The sequence below is a fragment of the Magnolia sinica genome, chromosome 6 (assembly GCF_029962835.1).
Source record: "Magnolia sinica isolate HGM2019 chromosome 6, MsV1, whole genome shotgun sequence".
NCBI lineage: Eukaryota > Viridiplantae > Streptophyta > Magnoliopsida > Magnoliales > Magnoliaceae > Magnolia > Magnolia sinica.
The window spans coordinates 42,079,352-42,103,524 of record NC_080578.1 but is presented as its reverse complement, the minus strand read 5'-3'; the positions used below and the strand labels follow the sequence as shown (position 1 = coordinate 42,103,524).

At 42.6% G+C, this 24,173-nt stretch overlaps 1 pseudogene; it reads right to left on the bottom strand.

Annotated features, from left to right (window-relative positions):
- Positions 1 to 284: 284 nt before the first annotated feature.
- LOC131249605 (beta-amyrin 28-monooxygenase-like) overlaps positions 285 to 24,173 on the bottom strand; it is a 31,788-nt pseudogene continuing 7,899 nt past the window's right edge.

Genomic DNA, 24,173 nt, shown 5'->3' with positions numbered 1-24,173 from the left:
AAAATTGAACAGAACTCGAGCAATGCATGCAAAGACAGGAAGAATACCCTTAATGACTCCTCCAGAGCACTGCCGATCCTATTGAGCTGCATAGAATCTAGCCTTAGCCGAATGGGGAGGTGCATGTCCCATCTGAGGGTGTTGTTGCTGTTGCCGCTGCGGGGCCTCTGTGGTGAAGGTGGCTGCAGTCGCTGCTACTTGGAGGCTTCTGAGGTGCTCTCAACTACTGCTGCTGCTGATGAGGGCGGGGTCAATCTTGCATACGGTGCCCTACTCCATCGCATTTAAAACACATCCCTACAGACGGCCTCTGGGGTGGTGGTGGAGGTGCCGCTGGTGCTCGACGTGTCGTGTGCCTCTGCGTTGTCAATGTTGTTACTGATGGGGGCCACTGGAGGGGGCTTGTCTCTTCCGGTCTCTCCTCCAATCGTGATCAGCCTGTGTACCGGCCCAATCAGCCTCATAAATCTGAGCCCTCCATACTACCTCCTTGAAGGTCTGAAGCTCATGTCTGATAACACGGCGTTGGAGGTCGTAACGCAAGCCGTTCTCAAAATGGCAGGCCTTCCGCCCTTCATCATCAACCAAGTACGACGTGAACCTCGATAGCGCTACGAAACGGGCTGCGTACTGAGCCACAATTATGTCTCCCTGTACTAGGGTCTCGAACTCCCATGCTCACTGCCGACGAATGTGGTCGGGGAAGGATTGTTGGTCGAATCGGTCAACGAAGTCCTCCCATGTCCAGACGAAGTTAGCTCCTACTGCATGGGTGATGGAGGTCCACCAGTGCTCAGCCTTATAAATATGCAGCCAAAGGGACCCGCTGCTGGGTCATGCACATCATAGTCTCAAACATCTTCTTCACTTGGGAGTGTCATCTATCTGCTGCGGTTGGATCAGGCTCTCCCTAGAATCGCAGGGGATTGAGTCGAAGGAACTCTCTCAACCAGGTGCTGGTGCGCTCCTGCTCTATCTGCTCTAGGGTCTTCACGGGGAGCATACCATACCCCTAGAGGGCAGCTGTTATAGCATGAAGCATCTACTGCAACTGCTCTACACCAACTAGTATGGTAGGGGCTGCCCTGGCCTCACACAGGGGCGTAGGATTTGCATGGGTCTTGGGCGTAGGAACAGGAGGCTCCGGTGGGGGAATAGGGACTGTAGGAGGTGTACCTCAGGCAGAGGAATAGGATCCTCAAGTGGTGGAGCGGGAGCCGCTTGGGTCGTTAGAGTACCTTGGGCGCCTTGTGTGCCTCGTGTGCCTCATCTAAGCAACATGGTCTACAATAAAGAACAAAGGCGTCTATCAACCTTGAGAACCCTCAAAGGATCAGACATTAAGGAACCAATTCAGAAAGATTACTCACTTGGGACCTGCTCACCCTAAGCTCACAATAGATATGTGATGTTGTCCTAAGTTATTCCCAAGTTATACTTTGATACCAACTCCTGTCACGCCCCAAACTCAGAAATCAGGCTTACAAAATTTTCAATCACCGAATCCGGCACTTACAACCTCTGCAGTACCCCATTCTTAGCTCCCGGCACCCATATACCAGGTTCCAATCCTAGGATCCTATAAGGAGGATTTTCAACGTACATTTGGCTTGTAATAAGCATAACCAAAGGCATAACCCATGAACAATAACTAGAACTCTATCACAAAATCCACTATGATAAAAAACTTTGAATTACAATGCGCATAAAGGGAAATACAATGATAATAATAACAAATCTCTAGAAGCTCGACTGCACGCTCCTTCTCCTACTAAGCTACGGCTGTGCCTGACATCACCTGCATAAGCTTATAGAAAGCTTAGAGGGTGGTGAAAGTGTGTGTGCAATATAAGCATGCTCAGAATGCAATATCAAAGTAATGTAGAATAAACTGGTAAGTCCATGAATGCAATCAGCCGTACCAAGGCTATGCGATGCAAGGCATGAATGCTATCGGCCACACCAAGGCCATGCGATGCAAGGCATGAATGCTATCGGCCGCACCAAGGCCATACGATGCAAGGCCCATATAGCCAATGTCATGCATAAGATGCAGCCTAAGCATACCAATCCACATATCAATCCAACTCATCTTTGGAGCATCATATATCAATACAGTTCTCTCTAGATAATCACCGGGGTCTAATACACTATACACCACATTGCTGCCCTACACTTGACGCATAACCATGCAAGCGGAAGAGACCTCACTATCTGCCTGACCAATAGTCAGTCAATATCTATCCAGCACGTCGATAGTGGACCCATTTACGAGCTGGTCATACTCAGCCTAGTAATTGCCTGCTCCCCTTGGGTGGGTAAGGCCACACCCCCTTCTAACTGACCACGACATAGTAGGAGACGCGGCCTCATGGTATTCGGCCCTCATGCGCTTATGCATCCACTCGGTCTCAACGTTATAGCATGTTCCAGTACCGTCATGTTTAGGGACTTTCACCCAGGGACATCCTTCGAGCACCATGTAGAGAGAAGATTTTCAGTGTCCAAACCTGCCATTCACGATATGCATGTGAAGGCTATAGCCTTGATGTCGTTAGGGCAAACAGTAATCATAATCACACAAAGTAAGATGTATGAGTCACGCATCCAATCATGCATCAATCCTACACATACCGTGCACTCATGTGGGACAACTCCGCCTATCAGGGAGTCCTATAAACAACTTGCCCAATGGCATATGCAATGGTCAACCACATCTCATAACAAACATATAGATGATGTGTATAGGCATGTAGCATGATGTTATGCTATCACATACTCATAATCGGCATTGATAATTAGCCTCGATAATCCGCCCATATGCAAGGCGGGGTCCATAGATGAACAACCAATCTATATCATAACATAAGGATCGGTCCTCAACTATGGATATATCAAATCCGATAGCACGGATCCATCTGTGTACGACGATGATGGACCATGCAACAACAATGGGGCACAATAGTTTGGGTTAACCCACTAAGAGAATGATGAGAATGGGCCTAACAAGGCCTAAGGGAAGGTCACAATGTGGACATTTAACGATCATTGCCCATCAATATGGACATTTAACCAACATTGCTCCCAAGGAGTGGCCCACATAGAGCCTAACATATAGTGAGCCCATGGCCTCACATAAGGGCCGGACATAGATTATAATGGCCTCATAAGGGCCCAAAATATATCACATCGGGCCTCATCAAATGGGCCAAAAATACATCACTATGGGCATCACCAAATAGACTACAAATACATCACAATGGGCCTCGCATACATCACTTTGGGCCTCACTCATGGGCCTTAAATACATCATTCTGGGCTTCACTCATGGCCACATATGCATCACATCGGGCCTCGCCAAATGGGCCTTATAAATCACATCGAGCCTCATCATATGGGCCTTATACACCTCAGATTGGGCCTCACATATGGGCCTCATACACATCAAATCGGGCCTCACATATGGGCCTTATACACATCAGATCGGGCCTCACATACAACACATCGAGGTGGGCCCTGCACATTTCAAATGGGCCCCATCAGATGGACAGTGTGCCTACCATACACACATCAAGGTGGGCCGCATAAGTGGACGGCATAGATGAAACATGTACAACATGGTGGGCGCTGTGATTACACAGCAGGTGGGCCCACCATTCATGGCTGGACAGGATGGATAAAACACATATATCGCAGCGGGCCCCACCTAGATGGATAGCGTGAATACACAACAGATACATGAGGCGGGTCCCACCATCTAAAGGGCTGGACGGTGTGGATAAGACCCATACGTCAAGGTCGGCCCCACATAGATGGACGGCATGGAGAAAAACATACATCATGGTTTGCCCCATTCAGCACACCGTCTAAATGGACGGTGTGGATACAAATACATAAATTAAGGTGGGTCCCACCTGACACGTGTGGGGGTGGGTCCACCCCGCAAACAGATGGGCAGTGTGTAGAAAATACATACGTCATGGTAGCCCACAGTGCTTGCCGATGTCAACTAGCAATGGGACCCACCGTCCTAACATTGAACGATGTGGATATGGAATTCATACATCAAGGTGGGCCCACCCACACGTGTGGCACGTGTGGGTGGATCCCACGTCATAAAAGGGCGAACGGTCTGGATATAACCACACCTCATGGTGGGACCACTGAACTTGCTGATGTCCATGGGCAGCAGCTGCTGCTATGTGGGGTACTCCAGCCATTCCACATCCATCGTCCATGGATTAGACGGTGTGGATGCAACACATCAAGTGAAGGTGGGCCCCACAAGCTGCCCTGGTGGGGTCCACGTCCAATGGATGGACGGTTGGGATATAACATATACCTCATGTTCAGACCCACCATCCAGAGGTCTGGACAGTGAGGATCTGATGCACATACATCATGATAGTCCCCCACGTGGGACCTATGGACGAACAGCATGGTTGAAACCCATACATCAAAGGTGGATCCACACATATGGGACCTACCGGCTTTAGATTAAGCTGATATTTATGTTTTCCCTCCATGCAAGCCTATCCAGACAGACAGGCAGCAAGCCCGTCTGCTGGACAGTCCAGAAAGATGGGCCCATCACGTGGACGACATGGATCACAACACATGCTCATGGTAGGGTGCATCATGGTAGGCCACACACACATCATTATGATCACCATGAGAGAGAGAGAGAGAGAGAGAGAGAGATAAAGAGAGAGAGAGAGGAAGGAGAAGAAGAAGAAGAAGAAAGACTAGCCAAAGGGAGGGGACCCCGCCACTATGGGCCCCTCAAAAGATCTAAACCATACATCATGATCATCATAAGGGTCTTATGCATGCATGAGCCCTATAATAGAAAATCTGAGGTGGGGATGCCATCCCCACCATGCAAATTCAAGGGTCTAGATGACCCATCAATGAACTAGACGAAATAATACATCATGATGGGGTCCATGGAGGATGGCTCCATCATGGCTTATGCATGCAACCAAGGTGGGCCATTGGCCACACCTAGGGGGTAAAATAGGATCTCCACCATTGATTGGTGAGCCCTACATGCCCTCAAGCAAGAATAGAATGAAGATCCATGGAGAAAATGAAAGAAACTACACCTAAGATGCACCCACCTAGGATTCTTAAACTCCTTCTTCCACCAATAGTTTCCAATGCTCCAAGGGGTGTGATTGAAGGGTTGAGATTGATTTTTGAGGGTTGGATTGGAGGAAATGAGCTTGGGATGTGGCTGGATTTTTTTTGGGGAGCTTGGGATTGCTAGCAATGGAGAAAATGGAGAGAATGAGAGGGAAAGAGAGAGTTGAAGGAGAGAGAGGGGTAGGGTAGTAAGTTTTCTCTCTCATAGGTAGGGTAGGGTGATCATTGCTTGTAAGAGAGGCATGGCTAAACTCATCATTGCCTTGTAAGAGGCATGGGGCTATGGAGTAGGGTGGTAGGGTGGCTAGGTGTAGGGGTGATGTCATCCTCATAATGACCTAGGAAAATATGTCATGGGTTAGGTGGGTCCCGCAACGTGCGGTCCACGGTTATGATTATGCGCGGCCCACATCTCATTATCTAGACGTCGGATCGGCGCACGAGACACGACGTAGGAACCGTGGTGATGGCACAGTCGCAATGACGCAGGTCTTGGGCCGAGTCGACTCGGGTTGACAAGGCATGATTTAAGGTCACGCGCAAATGAAATCTATGGGTCGCGGGTCACTAAAATTCGACGAGGAGGACTGCGGGATCCTATGGAACGAAATGGACACTAGGACATGGGCCTGACAACTGACCAGGCCCAATTTGAGATTGTGTATGCCCAAGTTCCTAAACATGCACTTGACATGTTTTTATTGCCTAAACTACTTGGAACAAGTGTTGCGGTGGAGAATATGGCAATTCGGGTAGCTAATATTCATGCTGATACTAGGAAAAATTAAAGAATCCTACTGAACAGTACAAGTAAGATACTAATAAATGCCGCCACCCGAAGTACATATTGTGAGCCAAGTCCGTTAAAGAACTCGAGAAAGTTGAACACGTATCGTGAACCAAACTCGGGGATGAGTTTTTTTTTTTTCAAGTGGAGAGGTTTAATGTAGGACGAGGATCAAGCATGTTCCTAATGCACATGGACTAGAAGAAGCTCAATGAGAAATCGAAAAGAACTCAACATAGTTCGACTGATCGACCTTTGTGGTCAATGGGTTGAAATTCCTCCTGAAATTCCAGATTGTTTACTGGCTGATTTCTGCCAGTTTAGACAGGTCTAAATATTGTTAATAGGTCTGTTCAACAAGTCAAAATACTGTGTACAAGTTTGTTCGACAAGTCAAAATATTATTCGACAAATCGACAAAACGGGTTAATATGTCGAAAACAGAATTTCTGATTTAAATATCTAAACACTTTTTAGTTGTTTCGACCTGTCGACTCGATTGGTCGACAGACGATGGAAATTTATACGTTCTTTGGAATTTATTTTCTTATGTGATTGATTACGTTTTTAGGATTTGTTTAGGATTATTTAAAGGGTGTTAAACTCATTTTTATTATTCATTCAATTTATGAAAAAGGTGAGCTTAACAATAATAGGACTATGCTAAATAAAAATTAAAATGCTGAAATAATAAATAAATCAAAAAACTCAATTACACTAGTATTGAAAAATTGATTCAAACTAATTTGTAGGACAATCTACACCCAAAACAAAGTTTAGGTAAGACAACCTTATTTCACGAACGATTGTAAGGATCAAGATCTCAAACCAAGCAAGAGAAAATAAAGCTATCTATTAAAAACATTCACTACTTTTGCATAAATAAAATTACAACAATTTTCACATATGCAAAAGGTAAACATTCACCATAACACTAAGAATTATAGTGGTTCGATGTGTACAACAACTGTTCTCAAATAGCCACACCTACTCCACTCCCAATAATTACTATTCATGTGATATTGACTTTCACTAAAAACAAGGTTTTCACTAGGTCACCTTAAAACTTGATACAGTTGTGATTTTAAAGGGCTGTCACAAAAAAAAAAAAACCTCTCACTAAGATTTTCTGGCTATCTTAGAAAAACCAATATAAGAGATTTTCTGGCTATTTCAATAAAACCAAAATACAAAAGATGGAATATACTTATCTTCACCTTAAAGACGTATCTCTTGATATAGCCTGTAGAACCGCTTCTCTTGAAGTAGATTGCTTAATGTCCAGTCATATAAACAAGGGTTCTAGGTTCTAGATTGATTTTAAATAGATTCAAACCAAAGGCTACTTGTTTAAATTCCTCAAGATCTTAAAGAAGAGTATCTACTCTCTTTATAGAATAAGATTCATAAAATATGAGATCTAGGAATTGAAACGAAAAGCTATTAAAGAAATATTATAAATATCATGCAATAGCTTGACAACAATGGGGACTTCTTTCTCTCTCTCTCTCTCTCTCTTGATGAAGGCTTTTATCATCTTGGATTAGTAATTTTGGATTGAGAGAAGGCCTCCATTTATAGGCTGAAAAGTTGTTGCTTCGACTCATCTAAGGACTAATTAACAAATTTTCAAATTTTAAGCGCGATCGGATAAAAGAAAACTTCGATTGGTCAAAGGCCCTGCTCGACTGGTTGAGGGCCCTGCTCGACTAGTCGAGCAAGGGCTTCGAATGGTCAAGCAAGAGCTTCGACTAGTCGAGGGTGCCAAAATATAGTTGCTAGACTTTAAGTTGAGCACCCCTCGACTGGTCGAAGACCTCTCTTCGACTGGTTGAGTAGCCTTCTCGACTGGTCGAGAAAGTAACGGAAAAATTCATTTTTCTGAATTCAAACTTGGACTGGTCGAGCCACAACTTAAACTAGTCGAACCTAAGTCTAAACTAGTCGAACTATAGCCTAACATAAGTATAAAAACCTATATAAGTTTGTATCTTAAAAGAACCTAAGCCTAAGGTCTTTCTAGGGTCTGTTATACTTGAAAAGACTGAACATTGAAGTAGATGAGATGATTGAACTTTATGGAACTTGTTCTTCTACTTAATTCTTCAATAGAACTTATAGTTGAAGATGGAGCTTGATCTTCTAGTCGAAGTGTAGTAAGACTTGAACTTAGTAAAGCTTGAACTTTCCATCTTAATCTACTTCATGACTTAAACTTTAGTAGAGTCTTAAACTTAGTAGATTTTGAACTATCTTCACTTGAAGTAAGGTCTTGAACTTTCCATCTTGATCCACATTAGACAGACCACTCCATAAGCTGTTTTGTCTAAACAAAATTTGACAAACAAAGACATGCTTTATACAGTATAGTACTTCCAAATCTATCAATTAAAACTTCTTAAAAATGATTTATTTCTTCTCATGGATTTGAAATTCTCTTGTGGATTCAAGAGCACCCTGTGGATTCAAGGTATTTAGCAATATAGGAGGACGGTGATCAACCTCATTACGTCCTTTCCTATGTCAATGGCTGGAACTATTCGATGGATAGGTAAATCTTATATGCAAATGTAAACATTCCACCCTAATAAACTTTGCATTCGATCATGATCTGGAATTGATCGTAAACTCAAACATCCAAACACTTAGCTAGGAAACCAATAATCTAGAAATCTTGATTAGTAATTTACTACAGGCCTAAAAAACTACATAGCCCAATCCAAAGTAACATAAAGACATTACAGAATTATCTAAACCCTTTATTATAATAATAATAATAAGATCAAAAGAAAAAGGCCATAGTACAAAAATTCGTGCTAGTGACCGTCTCTTTTTTTGGAGCCCACTATTAGACACTTGGTGATCACCACAGAGCGGCCTGAATTTAGAAAATACGAGTACGTCAAATTACCCCTACTTGACAAAAGTCAACTATAATCACCCAATAGCTGCACACAAATATCTAAGATCTCTAGGTCAGTTGTATCTACATTAGTATATATTGTCATTGGCTAGTAGAATTATAATTTTCCCTCAAGTATTAAGAAAATTATAAGTTTTAGCACTTATCCAACCAATCAAGAAGTACCTTGTGTCTAATGGCCAATTAGAAGACACCTCACCCCTTTAACTTTTTCATCTATAAATACTCTTCATCCTTATTCATTTCGAACTATAATTTCTTTGGCGAAACACCCAAGTCTTTACTAATAACACTATTCTCTACCAAGGAAAGAAAGGGAGTTAAAGAAAGTAAGTAAATGAGAGAAACAGGAAATCATTCAACCTTACCCATACATCAATCCAAGCTATCACACGCATAGAAACTTCATTCAATTGTTAGAATAATTAATAGGACTATGCCAAGACTCTTCGCTTGTTAAAGGTAGATCATTTATTATGCGAAGACTGTTCATATGTGAAGATAGAAGCAATGCTGGCCCTAGGATTTGTGCTGATGAAGGCGAATGGGAAGTCCTTTCTCAGGTATTGGCATCAGATCCACTGTTATCTTCTCACTTGGAAACATCACCTCCCATCTGAACGTTTTGATGACGTTGTGAAGAAATACAAGTATTTCTAGCCGAGCGTACCCTTTTCCGAGGCACATTCGTGGCCCCCTCCAAATGGCATATAATGAGTGTATGGACTCGACCCATCCCCTTCAAATCTCGACGGGTCGAACTTGTCCGGATCCGGAAAGTAGTCTGGGTTCTTGTGGGTTGAATTCGGAGTCCAATATAACTGCAGAAATGAATTAAAATCAGTAGCTTAGTTCACATCCGGCCACACATGATAATGATAAAAGGTTTCAAATGGTTTAATCTAAGATTATTTTTTGTATCTTCCATCCATGACAAGTCCCATCATATCAATGGTTGGGATTAATATTTTTGAAACGTGATGCTTATCTGAGTGACTTTAAATTAGGCATGTACATTGAATGGGAATCCCCCGCAGACTATCGTTAAACCATTCATTCATTTTGTATAGCTTAGCCCATTTGAAGATTGGACCAGGCCAACGGGCTGGCTGAGCTTGGCCCCGGAGCCGAGTTGTCATCGAGCCGCCCGGCTCGTTGCCTCCCCTGATAATTGAGCTGAGATGATTTCTAGGCCAAAGCATCTACCCTTTGTGGCCCACCTGATGGATGTCTCTTGTCATGCACACACATTCAACTTTAGATCTAATGTAGAGCAGGTCACAGATAATTTCATGGCAATGTAGACCAGAAAAGGCCTGATCGGAGACGGGGTTGATCTGGACTATCAGAACTTAAAAACGGATGCATCTCGCAAATCAGAATGAGTTATGGGACGTACCATGTATGATTTTGGGGTAGGACGAGCTACTTTAGCTACCCAACCCTGCTATGTCAGGTTCCTCATGCCGAATTTGTGACATTCCATCAGATCGACGGTAGAAATCCTTGTTTATTTTCATTTCTACTATTTTAGTAAGTTTTAATTTGATTGTAACTCTTTGTTCATGGGTTTTAGGAGTTGTGTCCAACACAAAGCATTTAGGGGAACATCATGGTTTAGCTAAATAAGACACTTATCAAAAACCATGCTCACCAGTAGGAACCACGACTGTCTATAAATAGTAAGTTAAGTCGTGATTTCTAGGAGTTTTAGTTATAGTATGATTCCGAAACTTCTTCTAAAGCTTAGTATCCCTTTATAAAAGGCTGTAAACTCGTTTATTGGAATCATCAATCAATTTACGGTTGTTCTGGAATTATTTTATTTTCTTATTTTTCCTTGTAGATTCGAGGCATCTCTGTGAGGAGTCAAGAGAAGTTCCGTAGATTTAGAATAGTTATCCCCCTAAGAAAGATGGTGCTCGACCTCAACATGTCGGCAATGGCCTTCCTGAAAGTTCCTTGAGCTGGCGGTGCGAGTCTGATTGCCTCACTCGCAACATTACATGAATATTTCATTTTTTGTAGATCTTCCCAATCGAGCAATTCTCCGGTCCCTTTCGTCGCTGCGATCTCCATTTGCTCTGTAATATCAAGAACAGTGATATTGAGGTAAGATCCCTTCATTTCATGTTGTAATTTTTTGCATTCTTGAAGTGAGAAATGGTTATAAAAGTAGGTGGCAAATGTAGCTGGGCCTGCATTAGATTGAAGCCCGTTTTTCGAACTGATAGGGCCAGGCCTATCTAAAAGATTGATTATGCTTAGTCCATATGTAGCTAGGGCTGTTGACAGGAGGCAGTCATCCCCCTCCCTCTTCCTGTAGCGGGGCCCACCGCGATGTCTCCCGTCTGTCCATTAGTTTTGCCAGTTTAAACATGAGCCCAAAAATGAGGTAGATGTAAAACTCAAGTGAGGCACACCACAGCCTACCATAGAAAACTTTGGGGATCCATGGAAGGGATCCAAGGATGCAATATAAACATTATAGTGGTGCCACGAAGGTTTCAATGGGTGCTTCCAATCCCAATGTTTCCTGTTGTGTGGCCCTCTTAAGTTTTGGATGTCTTGTTCTTGGGCTCATGTATAAACATCATCAGGGAAAGTAATGAACGTAATGGATTCTCTCGGACATCATGGTGGCCCCATAGGGTGCATAAGAAACTCGCAGGGCCTGAGTTATCTTAGGCCTGAGCCAGGCTTGGCCCATCAACAACCATGAATGTGGGGGGCAATGATGCCCCACCCTTGAAACCTTCCTAATACCCACCATGATGTTTATTTGCCATCCACCTGCGGACCTGGGTGAAGGGAAATCACAAATATCATCACGATCCAAAATTTCCGTGGTCCTTGAGATGCTTTCATTGGTAGGCATTCAATCCCCACTGCTTCCTATAGTGTGGTCGATCCACTTGAACTTTGTATCCGCCCAATTGTAGGACTCATGCCCTAAAATGATGGTCAACTTAAACTTTGCGTCCGCCCAATGGTGTAGATATAACACATATCATGTTGGGTGCCACATAAATTTGCCATGTCGACACAGTACCAATGCTCCGCAATGTGTCATACCCTATGCAATTAATCCGAGTCCCAATGATTTATTTATTTATTATTTTTTTTAATTTTAATTTTAATTTATTTAACTGTTAGCTTGTTAGTACATCCCACTGTCAGTTCACACGTCACTGTTAGCATGATACGTGTACTGACAATGGGGTGTACTAACATGCTGACAACGAGTTGCATGACTCATTGCTCAAGGAGTGGCTACGCTCATCTTGGCATGATACGTGCTCACACTAGTCAGATGGTACACCAAGCGGATGCTTGTGTACCACACGACACCAACCTGACTGGTGTGGGTAAGTGTCCTGTGAAGATGAGCGCTTGCGCTCCTCAACTTTAGAGTTGTACCAACAGTTCAAAGGAAATTAAAATTACATGGCCCCACAATGATGTATTTATCATATCCATACTGTTCATCCATTTTACATGATCAATTTAGATCTTGATCCAAAAAATGAGTCATACTCAAATCTCAAGTGGACTACACAAATATCAATGGGACAATGATTCTTATTATTAAAACATTCCTAGGGCCCACCATAACGCTTATTTTACATCCAATCTATTCATATAGTCACACAAACTTGGATGAAAGAGAAAAAACTAATATCATATTAATCTAAAAATTATGTGACCCCAAAAGAGTTTCAATAGTAGACGTTTAATCCCCCATTGCATTTTACCATGTGGTCCACTTGATTTTTAGATCTATATTTTTTTTTTGGCTCAAGCCTTATGAGGAGCTGGCCAAATAGACTAACGGTTTGGATATAACTCATATTTTGAGGAGACTCATATAACTTGGTGACGTGGACACATCATCTAGGTTGGTGGTGTGTTGAGGTCGAGTCCCGTGATGAGGTATCCGTTATATTTAAACTGTCCATCCATTTGGCAAGCTCCTCATAAGGCTTGAACCAAAAAATAAGATAGATCCAAATATCAAGTAGGCCACACCACAAAACGTAGTAGGGGATTAAACGTCTGCCATTGAAACGATTTTGAAGGTCATGAAAGTTTTAGATCAATCTAATATTTGTTTTTTCCCTTCGTCCTTCTATGCGTGACCTTATGAACAGATTCGATGGAAAATAAACATTATAATGGCCTTACGAACATTTTAACATTGAGAATTGTTGTCTTCAATGTTGATTTTGGTGTGGTCCACTTAAGCTTTGGTTATGACGTATTTTTGGTCTCACGATCTAAAATGATTTCGTCAAATGGCTGAACGGGTGGACATAATAAACAAATCATTACGTGGCCCATGTAACTTTGATATCCTTTGAATCGTTCCAACAACTCGGAGCTAGAGGAATATCTGTACGACACGTACCCACATCAGCTACATTGGTGGTGTGTGATACACCAGCCAATCCAATGCTCGGGTCGACTTATACTTGATCGAGTTCGATCCAGTTCCACGTCAAAATCGGATTGCCTACTGAGCCACTCAGGACGCTTTTACGGTAAATTGTAATATATACAAATCTCAAGTTGGCCATGCCACAGGAAACAGTGGGAATAATGATTTCAACCGTTGAAATTCTGATAGGGCCCATAGTGATGTTTATTTGTTATCCCACCTGTTCATAATATCAGAAGTACATGCATGAAGGGAAAACACAAATATCAGCTTGATCCAAAACTTCCGTCGACCTGAAGTACTTTTTAATGGTAGATGTTTAATTCACACTATTTCTTGTGGTGTGGCGCATTTGAGAATTTTATGTGCTTGATTTTTGTAATCATACAATAAAATTAAATTATAAAATGAATGGACCGAGTGGATAAAATAAATACGTCATGGTGAGTCTCACATAGTTTACTCAGTATGCTTAGGGTTCCTCAGTACGCAATCCGCTTCCTTCAACGTCGTGAGTCGGGATCGAGAACAGAGGGTGACGTGGGAGTGGATTAGCCGTTACACGGTTAACACCTTAGAGGGCGTTACCCTAACCATGTTGGACCCACCTTTGGTGGTTTTTTTTTTTTTTTTTTTTAATATCCACGCCGTCCATATGGTTTCCCATCTTATTTTAGGACGCGATAGAAGATCCAAATCTTAGGTGGACCACACCATTGGAATGTCAATTAAAAGCTTTTTTTTGTGGGCCACAAAAGTTTTGGATCAAGTTTATATTTGTATTTTCATTTCACCCATTTCTGTTTGATATTATCAACAGGTTTGATGACAAATTAAGATTACGAATATCTTACTGTGGGTCCTCTGAAATTTTTAATGGTGAGGCATTCAATCACCACTGTTTCCTGTGGTGTGGTCCACCTGAGATTTGAATTTGATTTCAGGTCCTATGTCCTGGAATGGGCTAGAGAAACGGATGGACGGAGTGGATATACAACACATGATCAAGGTGTAACACCTAATCCGCTCCCGGTGACGTGATAATCGGACTGGCCTATTTCAGCAAGGGCGCATAGATGGGCTCGCCTGATGAATGGCCCACATGAGCAGCGTAGGAGATTGATGGTGCTGAGGAACCTGAATCATGTTGAGGTGGGGCGGTGGATCCATACCATCCATCTATCAGGTCATACCATCAACAGTCCGATCAGTTGAGAGCTGCACCTACCGGACTATCACAGTCATAAAATCAGCGGCTATGAAATGTACTGCAAACTCAAAAATGGTTAGCGGGAGAAACTGAAGACTAGGATCATCCACCTAGTGTGAATTTCAACTAAGGTCCATCCGCCGATGGGACCCACAAGATGGAAAGTCTAGATTCAACACCCCCACGTGCCCCACCTTCCACCCCTGATTAGACAGCTTGCATCTGATTTAACTCTCAGGACACCTTGGTAGACCTCAGGCATTTCTGCAGGATATTTCATGAGGAATGTTATCGCACAGCTGCTCGTATCCCGGCCAGCGAAAAGCATCATCAGTATGTTATCCACGACCTCCGTCTCTGTCATGAACCGCCCGTCTTCATCGGCATTTTCAAGGATATACGATAGCATATCTTGCGTGGGCCCCACGATCTACCGTTCCAGATCCACTCTCCTCCTCCTGATAATGGACCGTACGTAATTCTCTACGGGTGGTATCTGCCGGTTTCATCGTCCGGTGATAACTAGTGCCTGGAATGTTCAATGGAAATCCCACAATCCCTTTAACCAGCAATTCGAACTCATGCTCGAGCATCGACACATGATCTTGATTTTCAATGCTCGTGAACAGACGGCACGCTAAAGAGAAGGTGTAGATCTTCGCAAGAGGCAATACCTCCACGTCTTCCTTTCCTTCCCATTTTCCATGCATGTGTCGTTGCATTAGGGCGTCTATAATCCCCACGTACTTCTTCAACGCTTCAGGTTTGAGGAAGGTCATCAGCAGCTGCCGGGTTCGCTTTGCTTCAACACCAACGATATTGATTATCGACGAAGGGAAGATGCGTTGCACTGAAGTGGGCCACCAAGACACAACGAGCTTGTTCTCATTGGAGAAGAGGAACTTGTTACCGGTGGGCCCACAGAATACAGCGATCCGTTCTAAGAGCAGCGACGTTTTGAATACTTGAGTGCAATGCTTTTTCATCCTCTCCATTGTGAACTTCTCTCTGGCGTCCCATTTCGGGCCTCTCGGAAGGGAGACCGGATCCTCTGTTATCAGGTCAACAGAGAATTCCTGATACCCTAATTCTCATTGGTCCACGTCACCGCTCACTAAAAAATTAAAAATAATAAAAAACAGCTTGGGACGCCAAACCATTAGGGTAACAGGGATTCTCTGTAGACCTGATAACAGAGGATCCCGACTCCTCGGAAGAATTCGAGAGTCTCTCCGACGATGGGCCATCCCAGGGTGGGAGGCCTGCGGGATCGCTGTGGTCCTTTCATGTGTAGACAAATAAAAAAAACACAATAAAAATGGAGAAAATTAGAAGGAAAGAGCGAAAGAGGAACTCCATTGCTGTTGATGTGAAAGAGAGGCTTGCATGAGGTCGGTTAAGTAAAAAAATACATCACCTTTGGGCGGGTCTTACACACTTTTGCTATGGGAAATTGACTGTAATCGCATCGAAAGTTTGGGCAAATTACCTAGAAAGCTACCTCATTCCATATATCATTAGAAGGGCTTTTTGACATCTTTTGGAGACTGTTTCAGATGAAAATGTCCCTGACCTTAGTTCAGGAGACGTAAGGACCTGGAGTGAAGCAAAAGTCACCTGCTGCTCCAACCCTCGAGAAAGTGACAGATCGGCTACTCCCCGGGGCACTAGCTAATGGCTGGTGCTCGGCACTCTGTGGGCCCCACCACCACGTATGTGTTTCATCCATGCCGTCCATATATTTCTCTAGATCATTTAATAGTAGGAGTCCAAAAACGAGCGATACTCCAATCACAGTGGGTCTTAGGAGGATTTTAATAGTGGATATCCAATCACTATAATTTTCCTCCAGTGTGGTCCACCTGAGATTTATATCACTCTCGTTTTTGGGTTCAAACCATAAAATGATATTTAAAAGTGGATGAACGGCATGGACGAAGCACATACATCATGGTGGGGCCCATAGAGCATCGATCACTAGCACCACGAGCTTCGAAAGGGGCAAATGTTGCATTTATTTACCTTTTAAAGATTATTTTCTTCTTCTTCTTCTTTTGTTTTCCTAGAAAAGTGAAGATCTAGGGACCAACAGCCAGAGACCGATGTTGTTTCTCCTTGTCGTTTCTCTCGTCTCAAAGCCTCTTCCATTACGAGCTAGTATTTTATTTTGTTTTAACTGTAGGCATTTGCCAAAGTAAAGGAAGATCAGAGTCGAGAAGGCGAGGATTTCGGTTGTCATGTGAAAGAGAGTGTAATGTAGGGTACACCTTGATCAAACTTCTACCATTGGATAATAGACAACCACAACATCACGTTTGTGACGGTATTTGGATCGTGGCTGTCACTTGTCATGACCGTGGTTGTCATGTTATATGGATCGTCATCCTTAGCTTACATGAGTCGTGGTTGTCAACTGTTATAAGTCATTTTTGTTAGGGAATATGGCATTGGATATAACTACGACCCATTGTGCTTCATTACCATGACCCAACGTGTATGACAACCACGATCTATTGTGCATTTGAACCACGCCCCATTTTCCATTACAACCAGGACCATTTGCGCTTTATAACCACGACCCTTCATACTGGCCTTGATTCATGGTTCTACCTCTCAAGTATTCAGAGTGCAAAGAAGTTACATGTTTACATATGATGGTGGAGACTCAAAGGGATTTGTTGTGAGTGATGATATCACTTATCGACAGTTGCTAGATAAAATGCATAAGATTACGAAGACTGGGTCGGATGAATTCGATTTGATAATTAAAGTTGTGTACGATGACGTAACTTGGAAGTACGAAATACACAATGTGTCGCGATTTCAGCGGATGAGTTCCAAGTGACCGCACGGGGAATGACCGATGTACTGAAGCTAAGAGAAATGAAGTGTACGTGTGGTCAGTTTACACAGTGCTTGACAAGATACAACGAGACATTTCAGACGAAGTGAAGGTTTTATGTGAGAATATGAAGTCTCTAGAAACTAGAAGATCTGATGGCAGACCCAAAAAGGTTTAAACTATATCCTAGCGAGAAGATAGGCTATCACTTATATGCTCGAGATGCAAACGAATTGGTCACAATCGACGTTAATGCACTTTCATCCTTGCTAGCTGAGGATGAGGCCAAGGCTGATGATGGCTTTTTTTTTTTAATTGTTTGTGATAATGTAATGTGAAATGTAATATAGTTATTGATTCATGAACTTTAGTGCATGTTAACCACCATCCAATGTGGATGCTAACCACGATCCATTGTGCGTTTGAACCACGACCCATATAGAAAAATGTGAACTTAACAATGGGTCGTGGTTATCATGACAAATGGATCATGATTGTCATGTTCTATAGGTCGTGTTTCTCATAAGGTCATGGTGGTCAACAACGGATCAACAAGGATGACAACCATGATCCATTATAACTGTAAATCATGACCTATTTAACATTACAGCCACGACCCATATCAATTATGACCAATTATTCATGTATACCATGACCCATATAACACGACAACAACGACCCACAAATCATTCCAATCAGGATCCATGTATCATGACAACCACAACTTATACAACCTTACAACAATGACCCATATACAATGATAGTGGGGACCCATGTATCATGTCAACCACGACCCAATGTAGATGATAATCAAGAGCCTTTATGCATATGAACCACAAACCTAAAGATCGGAATAGTGTACATAACATAGGTCGTGGTTTTCGTGATATATGGATTGTGGTTGTCATGTTAATCGGTCGTGCTTTACTTAGTTCCGTAGTTGTCAACAACGATCCGATACCGATGATAACCACGATCCATTACAAACATGACAACCACAACATACGTAAATGGTCAACCATGTTCCATGCAACACGACAACCACGACCTGTATAACATGACAACCCCGAACCCATATTAAATGACAACTATGATCAATGCTTCACATCAACCATGAACCATATAACATGACAACCACGACCCATAGATCATGACATTTGGGATCCATATTTCATGACAATCACGACCTATACAACATTACAACCACGACTCATATACAATGACAGTCACGACCCATGTATCGTGTCTCGAGCGCGATCACTGGGCTTGTCTTTGTCCGAGTCGATTATATAATCCAATGAGCACCTACTCGAAGTTGGCGGACCAGGTGTGTAATAGCTTCTTCTGGGTTCCATGCTGATGTGAAATGGCCTATTCTGGCTTCCAGGTAAACGAACTCGATATTTTTTAACATGAGAATAACGATCCATATAACATGATAACCACAATCCATAAAACATGAAAATCACGACCCATATCAATCGATACCACGACCCATGTTAACGTCCATATATCATAAAAACCACAATCCATTTTACATGAAAACCACGAAAAAAAAGAGTCAACAATGATCCTTTGCTTGGGTTGTGTATTGACAACGTGAAGGATCGTGGTTGTCATCTACGAAGGGTCATATTTTTCATTGTGGAAGGTGAAGATAACTTTGATCAAGTTCTGACAACGAAAGCCCTCACCATATCCAGTTTGAAGCCCAAGTCTTTGGCCCACAACCCTGTATCGTGGTTATTATGTTATATGGGTCGTGGTGTTAATGTTTGATGGGTCGTAGTTGACATGATGATATATATCGTAGTTTTCATTGTATATGGATCACTGCATTTGTAGATTATTGTATTCAAATTTTACGGACCAATATGCCCTCGACATGTAAAAAGAGGTAATGATAGAAGGTAAGGTCAGCGCCGTATTTATGCTATGTTGGTATGTCTCATAAGATTTTGGTTATCTCTTGGTTGTGGGACAGATCTTATGTAAATTTTCAATCTACACCGATTGTTAGTTGTTAGAGTATGTACTAATCTTTATCCAAAATTACGAACCTTACTTATAGGCGTAGTTAAGTATACCGAAATAAACGGTTATAAGGTGTTGAGAACTATGTAGGTTGTACATCCACCTGATAAAACTTATTTTTATGCTATGCCTTTATATACGTACATTACATACGATGGTCAGTTTATATGACATTTATATACCACTGTGGACCCCATATATCTTAGTTTGTACTGAATTAATATGTCGCATGTACATACATTAAAGTTGACGTGCTAAAGTCGGAAAGTTCGCTTATGATTCTAAACGTAGAACATCAATCGTTGATCATCTGGTTCAAGTCTATGGGCCCATCATAAATCGAATCTAATCTGTTGGAATTGTTCATGGATGATGGATTCCTTCAAAAATTTTGTTAGTGACCCGTATCAAGCCATCAATGGCCCACACTGCGTAAAGATGACAAATTATGGGCTTTTACAGAAAATATTGGTTGATCTATTGTGGTCCATTGGATTTGAATATTTTGACCATTCTTTGGGTAATTCTGTTTCTTGATGTTACAAATAAAATGGACGATGCGGATCAGAGAAAAGATAATTCGATGTGACTTAGAAACGTTCGAGGCTGGAAGATATACAATGTAAAGAAACCACTTGTCCCCATACGGAACACCAACTTATCTTAGAGCTTTTTCTCTAGGACCCCTTTACTTTTTTTCCCTAACCTTTTTTTTACTGATTTTGAATCTTGTTCACTGGGCCTCTCCATCGCCACTCAGTGAGTACATCTACAAGTTCAATGCAGCTCAGTCAAGATAAATGGCAAAACAAGGTAATGGTTGACAAGGATGGTGTATCGTGGTTATTATGTTATGTGGGCCGTAGCTATGAACCATGACCCAATGTATATGACTATAACGATATGTATAGCATGCCAATCATGATCGTGGCTGTGATCGATGTTGATATGCCGAATGGATCGTGGTTGACAGGGTCAGTGTATCGTGGCCCACATGTTATATAGGTCGTGACTGTAAACCACAACTCAATGTAGATGACATTAACGATATGTATGGCATGACAACCATGATCATGGTCGTGATCATGATTTGTTTCTATAATGGATTGTGGTTGACAATCAAAGTGGATTGTGACTCACATGTTATGTGGGTCGTGGCTGTGAACCACGATTCAATATAAATGACAACAACGATCTGGATGGCATGATAACCACGATCGTTGTTGCAATCGTGGTTAGTTTGCCTAATGGATCGTTTGCCTAATGGATCGTGGTTGACATGTACATAGATGACATCAACGAATCGTGTACCACGACTATCAACCACAACCCAGCACAGATGACAATCACGATCCAACATAGATGACAATAACGAACCGTGTAACATGATAACCACGATCCTTTAGAACTCGTGATAAATACGACCCTTCGTGGATTTCAACCGCGATCCGCTGTGTAGTACAATTACGACCCATGTTAGATTTTGCAAGACCATCTTATTATTGATTAACAATCCACGACCATATTGGAATGCAGGTCGAAGCAAACTAATCATGACCACATGCTTAGACTTCTAAAGGGCACAGGTCTTTCCCAAGTGATCCATCAGTTTTTTAAAAGACTTAGTTGAAGATATGGAGAAGAAACCTGATAGAAAGAAATTATTTAGAGACAACTATTTTGGATTTCTGCTTGAATTTCCATTTGTCGAGTGAAGGGCACAATCTCAGATCATGCATTGCTTGGTGCAAAGGCATGTTGGTGATATGAAATTCGATATTCAGGGTACCAAGATAAAATTTACTGAGCTTGATTTTGCGTTAATAATGGGTCTTATGTTTGGACCACTAAGGATAGATGGTAGCAGTCGTGCCAGGGCCGGAAGAGCACAGGCCGGAAAAGGCATTAGGGAGACCTACCTGAGTCCAGGTGACATGAGTAGACAAGTATTGAAAGAAGCCTATTGGTCACTCGCCGATAAAGAAGAACATATGGACGCGGTGAAGCTGGCTCTAATAATTTGTGTTGAGAGTCTATTAGTTGGATCTCCGCAAAAGAATAAATGTGTTGATATGTTTATCGACATGGTTGATGACTTATATTATTTTAATAACTATCCCTGGGGACAGTGTGGGGTATGATTATTTGAAGAATGAAGTTAATGCTGCGTTTGACATTATTCAGGGGGAAAGGGCGATTGGCCAGTATCCCAAATCATACAACATATGTGGATGCGATTTTACACTACAAGTACGTTATTCTTGTCCTGATTCATACTTTGAGTTTGAATTTTTTCTCCATACATGTCAACCAATATGTAATGCATGATAATTGTTCTTAAACAGATTTAGGCCCACAAATGGTTCCCGCAACTCACTGGTGATTGTAGGTGGGCCGTTAGAAGATTGCCTACAAGGATTCCTTGAATGCTAAATTGGGGTCTCAAGAAAATAGGCAGATATTAAACCATATTCGTCATCTTCACAGCTGTGCCGGTAAGATTTATTTAATTAGTAGTGTAATTTAAATCATGCAGTATATTTATAATTAATAAATCAATTTTACACCTATGAAGTGGTAAGATCTTAGTTTCTTACACATGTACATGGACTTAAATGGTTATATCTATTTTTGGAAAGGCAATGCTTTAACTATTGTAGTATTTCTTGTGCTTCATAGGTGCACATCCCTCTTAACGTGAGGGGGCATGTGAGACCCGTATCCTAGCCCGTACCATTCCGTAGGCTTCCGCGGTCCTCCCAGTCGAATTCCGGCGACCCACTACACGTAGATAGCAGTTGTGTGCAACCCTGAGTCGTATCCTGTATTCCAGAGTCGGCTCGACTTAAGACTTGTACCCTTACGACCGCGCAGTCATAGTGATTCCGACGCCACGTCTCGTGCGTCAAGGCGATACCCAGGCAAGGAGATGTGGGCCCGCATTCAGTTGGAGGAAAATGCCTCCCATTGCGAATACTGAGAGAATCTCTACAACACATCAAATTAATCCATCAATCAATGTCAAGTACACAACCGTACCTAGCCCATCCCTCTCCCATTTCCCAAGTCAACCCTTTCTTACACAACCCATACCCATCCCATTCATTTCTTACCACAAGTCAACAAGCACCATGCCCACGCATCTCATCACTCCATCTCACCACTCCTCTCTCTCTCTCTCTCATTTTCTCACTCCATTCCATGCTACCAAAGAGAGGAATCATCTAAGCTAGCTCTATGAGAGAGCTTTGTGTGGCTCACTTCCTATCTCCCAATCCCACCATCCTAAGTCCATCTTAACCGTTGAAATTGTTTCTTTGGAGCTCTAACATGTATTAGCGGAAGAAGGAAGAAGAGATCTTGAGGTGGGTGATCTACTGTTGATTTCCATTTGAGGGCCCACTTGTATGTGGGACCCATTTGATGTATGTGTTGTAATCTTGAGGGGCCCATAGTGGCGGGGTCCCTCCATCTCGTCTCTTTCTCTCTCTCTCTTTCATATTTCTTGTGGTGATGATGAGGTGTGTGGCCCACCTGATGTGTGTTTGTGTGTGGCCCACCACGAATGTATTTTTATCCATGCCGTTCACCTAGTTGGGCCCACCTTGCTACCTGTCCAGCGAGCAGGCCTACTGCCTGTCCGTCTGGACAGGCAAGGATGAAGGTAAACATAAGTATAAGCTTTGATTCCAAAGCTAGAGGGCCACCTACGTGGACCACACCTAATGTACGGGTTACATCCAGACCGTCCATCTGTGGACGGTGAGGCCTAGACGAATGGAACAAACAAATATCAGCTTGATGAAACGCGGGTCCCATGTGATATTTATATCATCCAGACCGTCTAGGCACTAGGTCTGGATGAAAGGAAAACAAAAATATCATCTTAATCCAGATCATGATGGCCCACCCACGTGGTGCCACCATGATGCATGTGATTTATCTACATCGTCCATTTGTTAAGGACGTAGGCCCCTGACGCCATGGTCCTACATCCAGCCGTCCATCTAGGATGCTGGATGACTGGTTTGTTTATACACACACACACACATATAATAATAATAATAATAATAATAATAATATAGTATTATATATATATATATATATATATATATATATATATATATATATTTGCATATGTGGTGGCCCCACGTGTGACCCACCTTTAATCCATGTATTCTACATCAGCACCGTCCATCTGGACGGTGCCATGTAGGGTCTAGGGTCTGCTGCTGATGTATGTGGGCTACACGGGTGGGACCCACTAGCAATATAGCTGATGTTTGACGTCAGCAAGATTTGTGGAGCCCATGTGAGGTCTGTGTTATATCCAATCCGTCCACATCGTGGGACGTGGGCCACCTTGACGTGTGTGTTATATCTACACCTTTCATCTGAGTGGCCCACCTGCTGGACGTGCAGGGCCTACCTATAATGTATGTGATTTACCCTCTCACCGTCTAGCCACGTGGGCGTGGGACCACTTTAAAGAATGTGTTCTCCGCACTGTTCATCTGTTTTGACAGTAGGTGGAGCCCATGTTAATGTATGTGTTGTGTATCCGCCCTGTCCATATCTCGATGGTGTTGTGTGGAGCCCATGTTAGTGCATGTACTCTATATCCAGCTGTCCATCTATCACTGGACATGGGCTGTACCTCAATGTATATCTACACCGTCCATGGGACGTGGGGTCCACCATGATGTGTATTGTATTTATGACCCATCTTGATGTATATGAGGTCCATTGGTGCGGCCCATTGATGTGACCCACTTGATGTATATTAAGGCCCAT